Source organism: Rhinolophus sinicus, chromosome 3, assembly GCF_057876585.1.
Source record: "Rhinolophus sinicus isolate RSI-liver-muscle chromosome 3, RSI-T2T, whole genome shotgun sequence".
In the NCBI taxonomy this organism is placed as follows: domain Eukaryota; kingdom Metazoa; phylum Chordata; class Mammalia; order Chiroptera; family Rhinolophidae; genus Rhinolophus; species Rhinolophus sinicus.
Window position 1 is genome coordinate 177,329,674 of NC_142503.1, and position 14,872 is coordinate 177,344,545.

At 35.3% G+C, this 14,872-nt stretch overlaps 1 protein-coding gene and 1 pseudogene across 17 annotated transcripts in view; one reads left to right on the top strand and one right to left on the bottom strand.

Moving 5' to 3' along the window:
- NUMB (NUMB endocytic adaptor protein) overlaps positions 1-14,872 on the bottom strand; it is a 136,287-nt gene that overhangs the window by 111,644 nt on the left and 9,771 nt on the right. The window lies entirely within an intron of this gene.
- On the top strand, positions 12,742-13,347 carry LOC109448261 (transmembrane protein 126A pseudogene; annotated as a pseudogene).

Consider the following 14,872-nt stretch of genomic DNA (forward strand, 5'->3'; position numbering starts at 1 on the left):
AAACTTTCATTGCTATGCTTTAAAATATCATTATTCTTTTCATATAAGGAGAACAATCTCAAAAAGGTCAAAGGCACAGAGCTAGTAAACTGACAGACAGGACTTCAAAATCCCGTGTTATTTCCAATGAACTAGACTGCTTCACAAATATCTAACATGGCAAACAGATAAAAGGTAGCTCATCAGTCAATACAATAGAAGTGTTAACGGCAAAAGATCAATATAAAGCCTCTTAATCTATTTTGATATGACAGACAGTTATACTACATATATCAGTTACTTCTCAATATGATAAATTTTTAAATGTTAACACTTTTTTGTGACTATTTTAATTTTATTATTTTCAGGTGTACAAAACAATGATTAGAATTTACATCCCACACAAAGTGACAACCCCACCAAGTCTACTACCCCTCTGACATTGTACAGAGCTATTGTATTACAGACTAAATTGTCTATGCTATACTTTACATCCTGTGAAATATTTAATTATAGTTGACATTCAACATTATTTTATATTAGTTTCAGGTGTATAGCACAGTGGTTAGGCATTTATATAATCTATGAAGTGATTCCCCCCCTTCAGTCCAGTACCCATCTGACACCCTAGTCTTTACATTATTGATTATATTCCCCATCCCTGTGACTATTTTGTGACTACCAACTTGTGCTTTCTAATCTCTTCACCTCTTACCTATGCTTTAGCAACCCCTCCATCTAGCAACCATCAGTTTTTTCTCTGTATCTATGTTTTACATGGTAGTTTATTCTGTTCTTTAGATTCCACATATAAGTGAGGTCATGTGGTATTTGTCTTTCTCAGTCCGACATATTTCACTTAGTCTAATATCCTCTAAGTCCATCCATGTTGTTGCAAATGGTAAGATTTCGTTCTTTTTTATGGCAGAGCAATACTCCATTGTATAAATGTACCACAATTTCTTTTTCCAATTGTCTATCGATGGGCATTTCGGTTATGTCCATATCTTGGCTATTGTGAATAGTGCTGCAGTAAACACAGAAGTGCATGTATTTTTTCGAATTAGTGTTTTGGATTTCTTTGGATAAATACCCAGAAGTGGAACTGCTAGGTCATAAGGTAGTGCTATTTTTAATTTTTTGAGGAACCTCCATACTGTTTTCCATAGTGGCTGCACCAATTTGCAATCCCACTAACAGCGCACGAGGGTTCCCTTTTCTCTTCATCCTCGCCAACACTTGTTTGTTGATTTACTGATGATGGCCATCCTGACAGGTGTGAGGTGGTATCTCATTGTGGTTTTAATTTGCATTTCTCTGATTAGTGACGCTGAGCATCTTTTCATATATCTATTGGCCATCAGTATGTCCTTTTTGGAGAAATGTCTATTCACGTCCTCTGCCTTAATGTTAACACTTTTGTGTCTCATATTGAAAAAAAGAAGAAAAAGATGAAAAAAGAAAAAAGTAAAATTTTAGCTGTTACTATGACATACAGTGGTTTTTTAGTGTTCTAATTACTTCCCCATACTGGAAAGTCTATAGGTCAGAAGCCTAATGAATCTTCTACTTAATCAAACATCCCAGAATTCCACCATAGAATTCCACCCAGAATTCTGTCAAGTAAAAAAATTAGTCTTTAAAACACACACACACACACACACACGCACACGCACACGCACACACACACACAAAAACAAACAAAAAAAACACCTTTCAGTTTGGGGAGAAATCCGTAACTATTAAGAGCTTTATAAAAGCTTGCTTAAGCAAAGTGCCTCTAATGTAGTCGCTAAATTGGTCCTCTCAGAAGCACTTATCTGAAAATGACTACATGATGGGTTGGCATATTGAATTAGTTCTCATCCATGACTAGTAGATATACTTTAAAACTAAGTGGTACTGTGCTATGCCTTACTTGACAATATACTTGCATGGTTCCAAACACCTATATGCGCACAATGGTTTTCACTATAAGACAAAAATAAAAGCAAAGGCATATTCAGGGCTTGATGTAAGAGGAAAAAGGAAGTAATATGTTTTATTATTTCAGCTGAAGAAATAAGGAAGTAAGATCATTTATCAGCAAGCACAATCTTCTCAGACACATCTTTAAAGGGCAGAATAATATACTGAGGCTTCCCTAAAAAATAGTAGTAGATGATAATCTACAAGACTCATTCCTCCATTAATTCAAACCCAAAATCCAAGAATAATAATTTAATTGACGTTTCTATTTTTAAAGAAAAAGTTTTAAATTTATGCTTCTGCATTCATGGATAAAGTTTAAATCACTAGAGTGAGGGCTTTAAAAATTATAATATGCAAGCATATTAGTGATAACCAAAACACATCAGCTGGCAGTCTGTCTTTAAATATTTCATCCCTCCTTTTTGTTCCTTTCCCAAAGAGGATCTTTACCTCAGTCATAAGTATGGTTGTCTAAGCCAAAATCTCTCTCAAACACCACCTTATTTCCTCCTTTATGTATTCTATCACGTTCCTTTTTCCTGACTTAAAATTCACTCTACTACAACTTCCACATCTCTATACATAATGCACTAACTTTTTTGATTAGTAGCTAATGGAAAGTACATGCAATAGAGCTTCAAAGAATATCAATTATCTGAATATTTCTAAAACATTACCACAAATACAAAGAATAAAGCATTTCAGCACTTCATTATATGAAAAAGAATTTTTGCAGATCCTGAAAAACCTCCAATTCAAGACTGCTAGGTCATAGATTAAAATTAGATTTAAATGTCACATCCAAAAGCCTCAAAACATGCCATACTCCCCAAAGACATTTGCTGAAATTTCAAATACTGATTGACAAGTATTTTGGTGTGTATGTGTGTGTTGTCTAAACATAGAAACCAACAAAGAATTATAGGACTCACTTGAAAATATAATAGGTGTGTGCTCGCTCTCTCTGTCTCTCTCTCTATATATATATGTGTGTATACACACACACACACACACATACATATATATGTATCACTTACTATATGATAGGTATTGTTCTAAGAATGTAAATACAAGTGTATATATAATCTCACTTCATCAGCACAAAGAAACACTAAGAGTAGGGACCAGAATTACAATTTTATGTAAATATGAGAAACTGGCTTTTATAGATTCAAAAGGCTTCTAGTCAAAATAGTATAGCAAGTTCACCCAAATAACAATTTATATATAAATTTATCCAATATATAAATAAACAATGCATAGCTAGCTTAAAAAATACTTTCTCTCAGTGACGGGGAACATTAATGCAAATAGTAGGCTGTGCTGACACCAGGGGCCTACTGGGCTCCTGGTCCAGAAACAGGCAGTGGCAGCTGGGAGTTTGGCTTCCCTGGGGAATGTGCGCCACATAAGACAGGACTTAATCAGAGCTAGGCCAAAGCTAGGGCCAGGTAGGGCTCCCTTATAAAGAAAACAACTTGCCAACTCTGCCTGGGGCTATGACTTACAGGAAATCACTCCCAGGAAGGTTGCAGGACACAGACACAGCTTCAAAATCTAGAAAGAAACCAGGCCACCGGCTTGCTAGCTCTGTGACTGGTGTGCAAAATCTACAGTATCCCCAATTCTCTGAGAGGCAGGAAGTGTAAGCCTGGTTCTAGAATTGAGGTCCAGAGGCAAGCGTAAAAACTACGACTGTGTTTCCCCAAAAATAAGACCGCGTCTTAAACTAATTTTTGCTCCAAAAGATGCATTAGCGCTTATGTTCAGGGGATGTCATCCTGAAAAATCATGCTAAGGCTTATTTTCTGATTAGGTCTTATTTTCGAGAAAACACCATATACAAGGAGGGAGGTGAACACAGAGGGACGGTGAAAAGTTAACTGAATCTCAAGAATAGAAGCCAACTAAAGTTGCTGTTATATTCTGAATGACACTCCAGTTTCCTCGGCTTCCTCAAACTCCTGTGTATTTGTCAGATAAATCCTCATTACTTAAGGTAACCAGAAAGAACCGAATACTTTTAAACCTTTTCTACCTTCCCAAAAATGAATAATCGTGATAATCTGAAAGATTATTTAAATGCAATAAAGTCACAAAAACTTATTTCTAACTGGTAGCCTCTGACAACTCCAAAACTAAGCACCTACTTTCTCACAGGCAAAGAAAGTGTCTTTACAACTAAACTTGTTGACGATGTCTAAGCAAACTTTAAGGGATGTAGAATCTCTCAAATTTAGCCTTCCTATTATCAACCAGACACAGGACTTTCCTACCACTAGGAAGGGAGTGGTTTCCAGCTTTAGGATGACACAATTGAAAGGTTCTGAAAAGGAATTAAAAATAGTCTCTAGAAAGAATAACTCAGGATAAAAAGTGTGTTTTAGTAAAACAAGCAGCAAATTAGTAATCCAGCACTTAAATTCTAGACCTCCCTCTGCCACACACTAGGTGTGTGACTCTAGCTTACCTAACTGAGGCTTCGGGCTCTTTATCTATAAAATGAGGACACTTTATAAAGTCTCGTGGGCTCTACTAATTCTAATATTCTGACATTCTTTTAAACATAGGATAGGAACATTTGCTAAATGTAGACAAATTCAGCATTTACATGTTTTCTAGAGCTTCAAAGAACGTTACAAATATTAATGATGCTTGTCCACCACGCTTCTTGAAAAAAATCACATAAGCAGAATCTAAAAACAAACAAAACATTTTCTTGCGACAGTTTCCCCAAGTACTTTTTAATATGATAATGTACATGCTAAAACTTTAATTGAGGTATAATTTACATACAGTAAAATTCACTTTTAAGTGTACACTTCCTAGTTTGAAAAACACACACAGTCGTGTAACCATCACAACTATAGAACAGATATAGACGACGGAGAACACCCAAAAAAATGCCATCCTGCCCTTTGTAGTCAAACCGTCCCCCCACTCCCTGGCAGTTACTGGTCAGTTTCTGTTCTTTAGTTTTGCTTATTCTAAAATATAAAAATGGAATCATCCAGTATATGTGGCCTTTTGAGCCTGGCTTCCTTCTCTTAGCATAACATTTGATATCCAGCCATGTTGTTGCATACACTAACAAATAGTATTACATTGTACTGATGTACCAGAGTTTATCAATTCACCACTTCAAGTACATTTGAGTTTGTTTCCCGTTTGGGGAATTAGCATATCTTTCTGTGTGTAACCATAAGTCTTCATTTCACTTGAGTAAATACCTAGGAGCGGAACTATTAGATAACTATGATAAATGTATAACCGTTCATGAAACTCTGCCAAACCGTTTTCTAAATAGACTGTACTAACAACGACTAAGTTTTTTAATGGTTTTAAGGAAAAATAAGTTTTGATCTCATCACAAATTTCATAGAAAGATCCTAAATAGATCCAGATATTTTCAGAGGAAATTGTTTTCCTGTGTCCTATTTATAGAAAGAAGTTAATGAAGGAAGTTGGACTTTAAAGTTAATAGACTTTAAATTAAGTCATGTTTGAAATCATACTCATAAGCTCTATAGGTCACTATCTGTGTGTGCGTGTGTTTCAATCCATTTAGCTAGAATGTGGGTTTAAACTGTCTATTTAGAATGGAAGATTCCAAGAGGTTAAGTCTGTACTAATTCTGGTCTCTGGACATAAATGAGAAGGAAGCAGAAAGAAGAAAGACATATAATAAAAGATTTGATCTCTCCAACTCACTTGTTCAACTGATCCTCAGAAAAAATTTTTAGCTCTTAATGAGACCACCCACTTATGATATCCTCCACTTCTCCCTCTGAATTTCCTGGTTTCGTTTTCTTTTTTATCCAGTTTAGATTTCACAGTTCGTCAATATAACCCCTCCTTACACTCAATTCAGTGTTTCCCATGTCTCTTTCCTCCACACTCTCGTAGCAAACTCCAGCTAATCTTCTCCATGACAGCAACAGAGCAGTGGAATATTAAAGAAAATCACACAGCCCAGCAGACCAGCTATTGTCATAACTTCACAACTAACAACCTCAACCACGGCAACATTACTCTAAAAGCTCCCTGTAGTGGCGGCTTTATACCTTTTCCTCAATATCCCACTCCTCCCCTCCATTCCTCCTTTTAAGACACTTTCATTAGGAAAACAAGCTATCAGATGAAAGCTCCCTACTCTTTCCACAACCAAATCTAGGCCCTGGCCCCCCAAAATTGAACGTGTCATCTCCTTTTCCTCTACTTTAAAATGCGTAAACCTCTCCGATGACTGTACTATGAAAGGGCTACCAACGTTTGCTCCTTGCGATGTCAGAGGGATAGTGGATGGGGGGGCTGGGGGTTCACACAGTGTGAGGGATATAAATGATAAATGTCTAAGTATTGCTTTGTCTTGTGCACCTAAAACTAATAAAATTTTTAAAAAAAGTTTACTCCTTGCATTATCTCTCTTGCCCTTAAAGACTTCTCACCTTCCATAGTTCATTCTCTCCTGTATCATCAATCTTTCCTCTACAAGATAGTTCCCATTACCACAGCAATATGTATGTACCATTACCGCCCACATTTACATATTTTTAAAAGTACCCTATCATTCCCTACACAGCTCCGCCCCACCTCCTCCCCCACTTCTCAGTTACCTTTATAGCCACACTTCTCAAAAAAGTATCAACTCTCAGTCTCTAATTTCTAATCACTATTCAACCTGCTCCAAACTGGTGGCCTCCACAAGTTCACTCAAACAGCCCCTTACACAGACTTAAACAGATGAACGAAGAGAGCTTAATGGAGAGACTATTTACAAAGGTGGGGGCAGGATTAAGGTGACATTTTTATTTTAAATGCACTATTATTTTCATCCCATATTCTCAAATGGCACTTTTCTTAAGTATTTACTTATCTTCTTCTTGTGCATCTCCTCCCACTACACTGTAAGCTCCATGAGGGCAGCGATTATTAATTCAATTCTAACACCACTGAGGCCCCACTACAAGCAAGGAACTGTGATAGGCAACTGTGAGTTACAGAGAATAAGTAAAAGTGACAAGGACCCTGTTCCCGTTGTGTACATAATCTATTTAGAAAGAAAAATGTATATGTAACTATAACGCAAAGCAGACAATATGCCGTATAGTATTGGTACAAAGTGCTATGGAATCAAAAGAGAAAGAGATAAAATGTAGAGAAAGGGATGAATAAGAAAGCCTTCATGTAAGAAGATGGCTCTATTATGGCTTGGAAGGATAACAAAGAAAAAGCATTCAAAGCAGACCAAATAGCCTTAATAAAAAGACAAAAAGGGAGAAAGTACAGGGCATATAGGGAGAGGAGGTTAAAAAAAATCAATGCAGCTACAGCCTGACAGAACTGTAGCTCTACTGCAATGTTCGATGATGTTAGTTAGGAAATAGGAAACAAAATTTTCAGTGAGTGTGATACAGAACTTAACTTTACTCACTATAAAATGAAAATATGAAGAATTTTCAAGTAAATGAAAACTAATGTCTTTTCTAGGTCAAAATTCCAAATGATGGAGCTCATCCAGACAACTAGTTTTAAAGTCAAAGATGCTCGTTAAAAGCATCTTTCATCAATTTCATGTGGAATTTATCATGACTTTTAAGGTGGCTTTAAACTATCTGTCTAAACAATAATTTTTCAAAAATCCCACTTATTTATTCCAAAATTTTAATCCAAAGGGAGTATTTTTAACAACATGGATGGATGAACCTTGAGGATATCATGCTAAGTAAAAGAAGTCAGAGAAGGACAAACACCATATGATTTTACTTATATGTGGAATCTAAAAAATAAAAAATAAAAATAAATTAAAAAAAACAGAAATAGACATATATAGAAAACAAGCAGATGGTTGCCAAAGGGGAGTTGGTAGGGCGATGGGAATTTAAAAATGGAGACACAAAAAAGAAACTAGAGTATAGAGCAATAAAATAATCTACTTTACATGATGAAATTTTAAAAATACCTATTAAAATAATTTTACACCCATATATCACTTCAAGTTCTCCAAATTTCAAAGTATTTTAAATACTTCCAAAAGAAAAGCCAAATACTTTAGTGTTCTCAAAAGTCGTACTTACACTGATATTAACTTATAATACTTTATTATCCACAAGCCTTTATAAAGTCTAACTGGCAGTTGTTCATATATTTGTTCGATAAGAATGTATTGATTACCAAAAACCCAGACAGTCTAAGCAGTACTACAGCACTATCCACAAAATTACAGAATTTTAAAGGTTAAGAGAAATTCAGAAGAATAATCAATATAATTTTAAAGGATAACAAAGTGAGGGATGTGGCCTATCATACTGGATATCTAAGTTTACTACAAAGCTGCAGTAAATAAAGACAGTATAGTACTGGCTTGGGGATAGGCAAACAGAGAACAAAAACAGCATAGAAATGGGACATATGACTTGAGATCCTCACCGAAGACCAGTGAAGAAAGAACGCTACTCAATAAATGGTGTTGGTAACACTTATTTTCTATATTAAAAAACTGAATTATATTATTCACTATAATTTTCAGAATAATTGAAATATTTTAGCATCAAAAAATTTTTTAAAGATCATTCAGCCCAACACCATCACTTTATAAAAGAACAAAGACCCAGAGAAGTTAAAACATTTAGCCAAATGAGAATGTGGCAGCACAGGTATTAAACTGGTATCTCATGATTTATTTATTCAAGAATTTACGTTCTCTCATTCAATACACACAAAATGTTTCCCATTCACCCCAACTTCTTTAAGTCGCCCATGACATCAACAATGACACCAAATGAGAAGTGGAGGAAACCACAAAAAGTGTGGTCAAGGAAAAAGCCAATATATATACTTCATTTCCTTCCATCCCCAAACCATCTTTCAAGGACACTGGCCAAAAAATCTAGCCCTCCCCTCAAAGGTTAATCTTACCTAAACCCAAACTAATGACAAAGATGAGTTCCATGGTTTCAGTATACAGGGGATTCCAAAAGACAGAAAAGAGTTTTAAGAACTGTGATTCTTGTGTCAACACATCATAAATATCTATGAATATCAAGTATTTAGGTAGTGCTGTTACTAGGCCCAACATTTTCCAGGCACAAATTCCATCAACCTCAAATCTCACTCAGTTTGTTTCCAAAGGACGTTAAACATTTACATTTAAGAGATTTTCACAAAGACCAGTTAAACAAACACTGCTGAAGACTGTCTGAAAGTAACTGTTCCCATTCCAATGCCCTATCAAAGTATAGAGAGAAACGACATCTTCTCCAGTACAGCACTCAATCTCAGGTCACTCGGGTTGTCCACCATCTGCTAAGATAAAACTTTCCTTCTATAAATCACCCCCCCACACACACACATAACAGGATTACTGATAGTAAAGGGAGAGAAACTGGTAGAGAGAGCCTACTTGCAAACTTAGAAATCCCAACTTAAACCTTGGCCACCACTACCACATGATGATATACTCTATAAAGAATGCAAAATTGATTGCATTTAATTTAATCACTTTAGCACTAAGGGGTAAGAGTATGAGCTCTGGAGCCAGACGGGTTTGAATCCCAGTCTACCACTTGCTCTATGATTTGGGCCAAATCGCTTAACTTCTGTGCCTCAGATTCCTCAACTGGAAAATGATAGTAATAGTAGCAACCCTCATAAGTACTATTGTGAGGTTTAAATTAGTGCATGTAAAGCATTTGGACACGCCTGGAAAATAGTGTTAGCTGCTGCTAGTATTATTATTACTACCTGATACCTTTACCAGACTATCAGTTCTCACGTGTGGCTCAAACACAGAATAGTTTACTAGCCACATCATGCAATTTTAATGTTCCTGAATCAATGATTCAACATATCAAATTCAAAAAGCAGCTCTACAAAACACAACCTGAAGTCTTCCTTTTGAATCATTTACTTATCAAAGTTCTGACAAACATTAATCAACAGCAAATGTTTCCTTAACTCCAAGAAATCTGTATGAATTCTCACTATGATATGGGACTTCTAAAAAATCTTATACATGAAATAAACTGTTTTTCATTTGACTTTTAATTACAAATTAATCTCTGATGTCACACATCAGATGAATAAATCTAGATCGATATATAGTAATAAAACACACTGAATCTTTTATTAAGATATTTACTATCAACCTGCAAATCTGCCTTTGTAAAAGGTTTTAACAACAACGAAAAAAGTAAGTGCTCAACATCTTTAGTCACCTGGAAAATGTAAATTAACACTGTTCTAATATATCACTTTATACCCACCAGAATGGCTAAAAATCAAAGAGACTAACAACCCAAGTAAGTGGTGGCAGAGACATGGAGCAAATGGATCTCACACACTGCTAATGGAAAACCATTTGGCAATTTCTTATAAAGTTAAACATACATCTACCCTGTGACCCAACAATTTCACTCCGAGGTATTCAACCAAGAGAAATGAAACATATGCTCACAAAAGACTTGTACAGGAATGTTTATAACAGCCTTATTTATAACAGGCAAAAACCGGAAATAACGCAAATGTCTATCAACAGGAGAATAGAAAAACATATTCATAAAATGGAATTCTGTGCCACCTAGGAAGTTAGCTGTTCTTTACAATAATGAACTGAACTTACTATTCAACGCAAAAGATTTATTTTTATTTTCGTCAAATTCTCATTTTAAAATGCATTTTTAAAAATCCTTAGTTGAAGATAATTTTTATTCTGAAAATAACCTTTTTTGCTTAGTAATTCACTTGAGTTTTCTTGCCACAATATAAACTTTTGAAAAATTTTTTAGTGCTTTAATAGGCAAATAAATCCCAGCGTTTTATTAAGTGATAATCCTATATAAACTGTTAAGTGTATTTGCACATATTTTTTTTCTTATGCATTCTTGGTGCATGTTCAAAATGAGTAAAGTGTTTTCTCCAGAAATTACCCACACATAGAAAGAAGGCTGGTTTCAAATGGCTACTGTGATGGAAATGGTGTCTTAGGGAGATACAACTTGGACTGGAGGCAAACTGAATACTTAAACTGTGGTTTAGAGATTAATGAAATTGTATTTAAAAGGGCATACTACTGCTGCAATTTTCTATTGATTATGTTTTTTAAAAAGTACAAAACAAAATGAATCTCAAAGACATGTTAAGCAAGAGAAATCATTTAGAAAGGTACAGTAGACCCTGATCCGGGGTTTTGCTTTTCACAGTTGTAGGTACCCGTGGTAAACGGCAGTCTGAAAATATTAAATTTTCCCAACTACTGACATCGTCTGCTCCTGACATCCAATCATCTCCATGTCATGGCTCATGATACAGGATCATCCAAAGGAGATGATCCCCCTTCTGATTGTGAAAATTAATGAAGTGAAACTTCACTACTACGAAAGTAATGTATAGGAATCTCAGTAGACTTTAGCAGAAGTCTATTAAAAGGAAACCTCCTGACTTGGAGTCAGGAGGCCAGAACAGTACCCCTGGAGGTCCATTACAGGAAGAACTGTCAATTAGACTCCAACAGGAGAGAATCATCAGTTACAGGCCCCAACAGGAAAGACGTACACTGCATTTCCTCTAAGAAATCGGCTACTCCAGTAACTCAACCAATGAGAAGCAGTCATTACCCTGAATTCCTGCTTTTCTCCAATGAACTTTCATTCAAAACAACCCCTCCCAATTTCCTCCTTTTTCTCTTGTAAAATAATGGCCCTCTTCTTTGTTTGTTGGACTTGCCTATGGCTTTTGCTATAGTTTGTTTGCCCCAAATTGCAATTCTTTGCTGTGCCCAAATAAACCCATTTTTGCTGATAAAATGACTGACTGTTTTAAGGTCAACATGACATACCATCAGCTCAATAGTAGTCTAATGCTACATCACAATGACTACGTCATTCACCTCCCTTCATCTCATCACGTAGGCATTTTATCATCTCTCATGAACACAAGAGGGTGACTACGATACAAGATATTTTGAGAGAGAGAGAGACCCTATTCATACAACTTGTATTAGAGTATACTGTCATAATTGTTCTATTTTATTATTGTTGTTAATCTCTTACTGTGTCTACTTACTTTATAAGTTAACTATCATGTATGTATGTATGTTTGTATGTATAGGACAAAACAGTATATATAGGGCTTGGTACTATCTGCAGTTTCAGGGATCCACTGGGGGTCTTGGAACGTATCCTCCACAGATATGGGAAGGACTACTGTACAAATGGCATAATTTCATTTATATGAAATTCAAGAACAGACATAATTAAAAAGTAGTTGCAGGGAGCAGAGGGCAGAACTAAATTGAAAGGGACATGAAACAGTTCTGTGCTGATCATTTATGTAAATTAAGCCACAGCTTTCAATTTTATCCATCTGTAGATTCCATGTAAAAATTTGCATCTAGTCAAAGAAAAAATGGACAAAGTACAGGAATATAACTTCACCTTAAAGGAAGTACTTAAAGGTGAATGATCATATTTAAAATGTTCCACTAGTGACCAAATAATACAAATTTCAGAAACCACTTACTGTTTTCTCCCTATCAAATTAGCAAATATTTTTAAATGATAATACTGCTGGCAAAGGTATATATCTCAATCTCATGCCTTGCTAATGGGAATGTAAATTGGTACAACCTTTTAGAAAGAAAGCAGTTGTGCAATGTTTTGCTCTCTTGAGAGCCCTAAGAAATGTATACCTTGAATCTACCTTAAGAATATAGAAATGTGGCGGCTGAGTCACTTGTCAGCCAAAGCGGGCTGAGCACACGTGGCAGTGAGGCTGAGCAGCTGAGGACCAGAGGAGGCACCAGCTGCTGGGAGGAGAGCATGAGGCTCAAGATGGAAAATCATGAACCAGATGATACTGTCAAGGAAAACCAAAATTTTGATATCATAACCAGAAAAACTAACCAACTTCCAGAAGCAGAAAAGGATTTACCTGAATATGGATCAACATATATTGGACTTAATGCTGCTCTCTGTGGCCTAATAGCAGTCCTTTTTGTCTTAAATGTGGCACAGGCTCGTATAGCTGCAGGCGATCCCATTTTTGACAGTGAACATATCTTACAAAGGCAAGTTTTTGTAAGTTTGCCATTGAATACAAATGATTTGAACTGTGAAAACCGTACCGTAACACGGGATTGATATGTTGGTCTTGTTCTCAGTGGTCTGTACCAGTTCCTTGGCTATACCTGTGAAGGTGGCCTAGCAGCCAGGTACGTCTCAGCCCTGCTACCAGAGAAAGGAAACAACTTAGCCTAATGGATCAGAATTTCTAAGCCTATTTTTAGAAAAATGTAATTTTCCCGTTTTGCTTTAGACAGGGTTTGCAGCACCCCATGGTTCTAGACAATATAAACTACTTATAAGTGCTCTTCAGACACCTGGCCTAGAAATTCAGTGACTTTAAGGAAATGTGTACACAGAAATAAAACCGTAAAAATAATTTTAAAAAAAGAATATAGAAATGAGGACAAAGATTTGTTTAGCAATATTCGCTGAAGTTGTTTATAATAATTAGAAATTTATTAATCTAAATGTGAACACTATGGATATTAGTTGCATAAATGATGATATGTCCATTAATGGAATATTCTTCAGCTGTTTTAAATTGTTTTCAAATAACTGTAATATTAAAATGTATGTTTTAAAAAAGCAGGCTCCAGAATTATATACATAGTAAAAATATGCATGAGGAAAAAACAGAGACAATAAATGCTGATGTAATTAAAAAGTAATTAGGGGCCAACATCATAGAAACTATGATTGTATCTCACAAGTGTCTGGGTTTCACTGTCAGAATCCAACGATACCACTCACTAACCAGGTCTACTGGAGGGGAAAAAAAGACCAAAAGAACATTCATCAAAGGAACACACCATTACGTATTATTTCAGATCTAGATGAACAGCCAACATATCAAAGGATGTCCAAATCCTTCAGTAGGCTAACAAATTTATAACAAGTTACAGAACTCAGTGTAATGCAAGTATATACCAATCATGTTTAATTTGAGCTAGAGAAAATAATGACATGATTTAGTGATTTTCCACAGGACTGAGCTCAGCTCTTTTACAAAGAAACAAAAGAAGGGAAAGGCACAGCAAGAAGTCAAGCCAGCAACCTGATTTCCCAGGAAATTAGTTCTTACTTGGCAAAGTACTGGCCTCATATTCTAAATAAGTGGAACTCTACAAATAGAGATGAAACACATAATACTCTGTGAAAGATGTATACTTTTTTCCCTTTGCTCTTAAGATTTCCAAAAGAGAATAATGCCTATTAAAACACGAAAAAAGTTAAAAACCTAAAGTTAACTGTTCTATAAACAAAGAATAAGTTTCTTTCAAAATGCCAACAAGTTGTAAAATAACTATATTTTTAGTATTTATTATTTTTTAAATGTAAAGGAAAATACCATGCTATTTCTTTCAACTATGATTATATGGAACGGAAAATTTTGATATTAATGATATTAATTCTGGATTTTAAATTTACCAAGGTTAATTAAAATCCTTATAATTTTTCTCCATAATGTTTTTAATCATCACTACAGAACATTTCCTTGAATTTCTGATTTAAAAAATAAACCCTTAGTATTTGCTCTTCCTTCAGAAAAAGGCTACGTGTAATAATCCAAAAGAAGAGTCTTCTTAAGATAAGAAGGTAATAGGGTAGGCAAGTTAAAAAGGGGAAAGCAGGGAGACAGTGAAAGAGAGAAAGGGAAAAAAAAGGCTATCATAGAAACTTTTCTTCCTTTAAGTCACGTGTTTAAAAATCTGACCAGGATTTCCATTAAGTGGTTCAGCATTGAAGCTTTTGTAGAACTATGGACACAGGTTGCCCAAAGTAGAGAAATGGAGCTGAACTTCATTTAATGTTTAAGCATAAAGTAATTTAACTGTAATGATTAAATTATATAACCATAT